Source organism: Aptenodytes patagonicus, chromosome Z, assembly GCF_965638725.1.
Source record: "Aptenodytes patagonicus chromosome Z, bAptPat1.pri.cur, whole genome shotgun sequence".
Lineage (NCBI taxonomy): Eukaryota > Metazoa > Chordata > Aves > Sphenisciformes > Spheniscidae > Aptenodytes > Aptenodytes patagonicus.
The window spans coordinates 32,074,913-32,079,201 of record NC_134982.1 but is presented as its reverse complement, the minus strand read 5'-3'; the positions used below and the strand labels follow the sequence as shown (position 1 = coordinate 32,079,201).

General features: G+C 62.2%; 1 long non-coding RNA gene across 1 annotated transcript; it reads left to right on the top strand.

Moving 5' to 3' along the window:
• Window positions 1-2,922: 2,922 nt before the first annotated feature.
• LOC143173080 (uncharacterized) lies at window positions 2,923-4,289 on the top strand. Its single transcript, XR_012997465.1, has 3 exons — window positions 2,923-3,051; window positions 3,417-3,506; window positions 4,063-4,289. It is a non-coding gene; the product is annotated as an uncharacterized LOC143173080 (long non-coding RNA).

Here is a 4,289-nt window from a genome sequence, read left to right as displayed (position 1 = left end):
CTTACAGCCTGGCAATGGCCGTGCTTTCCCTCCAGAGACGCCTCAGCACAGGCATCTCCACCCTGTGAGTACAACACGTGGCCGGTGTGGACACGGAGACAGGGGGTGCCGGTGGGTCAGGGCGAGCAGGGGGAGGCTGGAGGTGCTCCCCACCAGGAGAACCCCTGGCTCCCCGATAAATTGCTGCTCCTCAATTGTAAGAGAAAGTCCCCCTGCGCAGGGCTCTGCCCTTGAGCACTGCTAACACCAAGACTCCTTCTTTTTCAGGAAGGCAATCATCACCCTGAGAAAGCAGAGGCTCTTCACGATCCTTTTCTTGATGAGCCTAGCTGCTCTCGGTGAGTATTCACCTGCTGTCAGCAGAGGCACAGAGGCACAGAGGCGCGGGGTGTGAGCTTCAGCGTGAGGGAGAGGCGCTGGAGCGCCCGTGAGGCCCTTCCAACCTCCCACTTTTGCGGGTCTGGGAGGTCACAAGGTGATCGCTGCAGGCAGATGAAATGGGGCGTAGCTGTGGGGTGCCAAGCCTGCCCGGGAACCAGGGCTGTGCAGAGCCCCAAGGCCCAAGGAAGGAGTCCCTGCTTGGAGCTGCAGCCTCTCTCTGCACCCCTTCCCCATGTCCTCAGCCAGCCTCTCGCCATGCTGGCGTGGGAGGAGACCGCACGACTACAGGGGTGCTAGAAATGCCAGTCAAGTAACTCCCTCGGTGATGTGAATTACAGCTGGTGCCTGCTGCGGGACCTCGCTGCTCGTGTGGATGCTGTGGGCAAAGAATGTGCCACAGGTCAGTGGAACAGGAAAGTCCTGCAAAGGAGCACTGCTGGCGGTGGGTGGGTAAACGCCCAGTCCTCCGGTTCCAGGCAGTGACCCACAGGAGCACCAGCAGCTTCTGCTGTGCCTTCCTAGAGCCCGCTGGCTCTGGAAAGCCCAGGCAGCTCTGGGACTCAAACGGAGAGCCTTTCCCTTTCAGGTGCTGCTGGGGCAGCCTGCAGCCGAGCTGAGGTCCCTGCGGTAAGAGCCCTCTCCTTTCTCCAGACCTGCAGCACGTTTGGTGGGGTAGTGGCAGGCGCGCCCATGCCATTTGCACTCATTTGCACAGCGCCCAGGGCTCGTGCCTTTCGCTCCTGCCTGGGCCTTCTGCTAAACCTGGAGGGGAAGGGAAGCACTTGCAAGCTAGGGAGAAAAGGGGGCTCGAGCGCCTCTGTCTCTGCTCCTGCCGAGCTTGGAGGCTCCAGGAGGGGCTGGGCAGCCCTCTGACAAGATCTGCTTTCCCGGTGTCTGCAGGAACACGCTCGCTGTGTGGGAGGAACAATCCCAAGAGATGCAACAGCTGAGAGTTGAGGTGGCGCGCCTGGCTGCAGAGATCGGCACTGTGAAGAAGGTGATCCTGCACTTCGGGAAAGAGGGCTGGGACGAGCAGGGCCCCGCACAAGGCCCCTCCTGGGCCAGTTGGTGGGCTTTTCCTGCTCAGCCCACACACCCGTCCCTTGCCAGGGGTTGCTGGTTGAGCTTCTCCGCTGTAAAGCCCCTTCTCCTGGCCAGGTCTGACGTGGTCGTTTCCCCTGTTCCGTTGTGTCTTTCTCAGGAGGTTCAGCAAATGAGAGAGGCAATGTCTGCAACCCCAGAGATGTCTGACTGGGCTCTGAAAGGTGCAGGTAAGGATGGACACAGGCAGGCAGGGCTCGTCGCGCTGGGCTTGTGCTTGGCGCTCCCAAAAGGAGGCTGCGCTGCAGGCTCTGCTCTCCAAAGCACAGGGAGATGGGACAAAACCAGAGGGCCCAAGAGCACGACTATGGCCAAGCGGCTCCCTTGGGCTCACCGCAGTCCCGCCTTTGGGACCCTCGCTGGAGCACCGGCCAAGCCCCTGACAGCATTTCTGCCCTCTCCCACTCCATGGAGCTTCCCTGGGGAACGAAAGCGAGCGGCCGGGTCGTCCTTTGCTGTCCACGCAGCGGGGCCTCGGCTTGGGTGTGCAGCCCTTCACGTCGGGGCTTGCTGTCTCCCAGCACCCGCAGACCTTCTCTCTGTGCGGCTGGGAGAGAGACGCCATCACCGGGCACAGGGATCCCCTCCTCTCCTGGGGCACCTCCAAGGGTGCGGTGCTGCGTGCGGGGCTGGCAGGCAGCCTTAGAAGTCACCCGCAGCCACCAGGTCCTCTGAGCCTGGGGCCTCTTGCAGTCAGCTGCTCTCTTCTCCCTTCAGGGGCTGCCATCGACCTGCAGAGATCGTCCAGCAGCTCTGCATGGCTCTGCAGGGTGTTTTGGTTCCTGTGTGCTTCACCCCCTCGGGATACCTTTGTGCAGGTACAGTAGCAGAAACCGTCAGTGCTGCTTCTCTTGCCCCTAACAAGGTTGGCGGCAAGCCCTGGGGCGTCTCCCCTCTGGCCAGTGGTATTGCTCAAGGCCACGGCACTGGTCCGGTGCCTGACACCTGGGGTCTCACACAGGGCTTGGCTGCCTAGAAAAGAGCAGTTGCCCTTAGAAGGGGGCTGAGCTGAGCGGAGCTTCCTGCCCACCATCCCTGGTCACTGCTGGGTGGACGAGCTTCTCCTTCGGGACCCCATTTCCCTGCCACAGCTCTGGTTGTCCCTCTCCCGATGGGGCACTGGAGGCTGGGGGGAGGCTGCAGAGCTGCTGGCCAAAAAGAGAGTTTTCTTGAAAGCCCTGACTCCGGTGCAGGGTATCGAATGTTTCACACTGGCTGGCTGTTTTCCTCTCTCCCAGGCTGGGAAGGCGGCCGGGCGCTTCTGCCCGCTTCCCAACACGCCATTCGTTTCGAGCACAAGCACAGCCCACAGGCGCGGTGCCACCTGTGGTGCTGGCTGCACGGGAGCGCAGCGGGCCCCATCACGCCCTCGCGTTCATTGCTCTTGCCCTCTGCTTTCAGCCGGCTGCTTCCCCAGGATACTGCTGGCCTTTCCAAGGGTCTCGGACCGAGGTGCTAATCCGGCTGCCTGCACAAATACGACCGACGGCCGTCACCATACAGCACACCTCAAAGAGAGCCTCTCCGCTGGGGACTGTCAGTAGCGCCCCCCGAGATTTCACTGTCTCTGTAAGTCTCTGCCGGGCACTGGGGGCTGGGACCTGGCCGCGGGGAAAAGCTGTAACGGGGACTTGCCGCTCTCTGCGCGTCTGCCGAGATTCGTGCGCTTCCAAGCACTGCCGTTCCCTGAGGGGACATTTCAAGGGACATGGCGAGGTGGTGTCACCCCTCCTAAGACTTGCTCAGTGCGTTTTGGCCCAGCACCTCCGGGTCCCTGAGCAACACACGAGGAGGAGACTCAGCCCCACCACATCCTGCACCAGACCACGCTGGAGCCGCAGGAGTGGGGTGCAGATCGCGGGCCCGGATCTGGCATGAGCGTTTCCTCGTGGTCGGGTCGAGCCTGACCTGCTCCCCTGTGCTTTGTCTCCAAGGGACTGGATGAGGAAGGCAAGGACGAAACTCTGCTGGGGACATTCACCTACACCGTGCAGAAAGAGCCGACCCAGACCTTCCCTCTGCAGGTACAGTGCGTGCGTGTGGGCAAGAGGCCAGGGCAGAAACGCCGGTTTGCCAGCAAGTCGCTTGCAGAAGGAGTGTGGACGGTCCCTGCCAGGGCAGGGGCCCGACCCTGGCCGAGAGAAACACTGGCAGGATCAGGAGGGAGAGGGGCATCCGGCAGGGCGGCAAAAGCAGGACAAAGGCCGCGCTGGCCCCACAGCCGTGTGGGTCCCTGGAGCTGCCTGGCTGCACCCGCCGGGCAGGCTGTGGCAGGGAGGACGCTCAGCGCCTTGCCCCAGCAGCAGGACTTTCCCCGGGCCCCGCTTCCCTGGCACCAGCGAGCCTCAGGTTTCCACAGCTGCCCGCCACGCTCTCTGAGGCCGGGCAATTGCTCTGCAGGGGCACAGGGGTCCTTTGCCGCCTGGGTGGGAGAAGGGAAGGAGGGAGAAGCTGCCTCGCCAGCCAGGGCGGGAGCTGGTCCCGGAGCAGGGGCCGGGCTGGCAGAGGAAGACACGCGGAGCCTGCTCTCACTCTTTACACCCCAGGAGTGACGCTGCTTTTTGCCGTGTTTCTTTGCAGGATGGCATCCCCAGCGCCTTTTGGTTTTTGAAACTTGTCATACAGAGCAACTGGGGAAAACCAGGATACACCTGCATTTTTCGAGTGCAGGTGCATGGGAAGATCGTGGGAACGCATGCCATCGGCCAGACGCGTGTGGAGACCTTCCGCCAATAAGAATTAAAGAGGAAAATGGAGACACAGGCCAGAGGGATGTGGCTGTTATTCTGGTGCAGAGCAATGTCGTT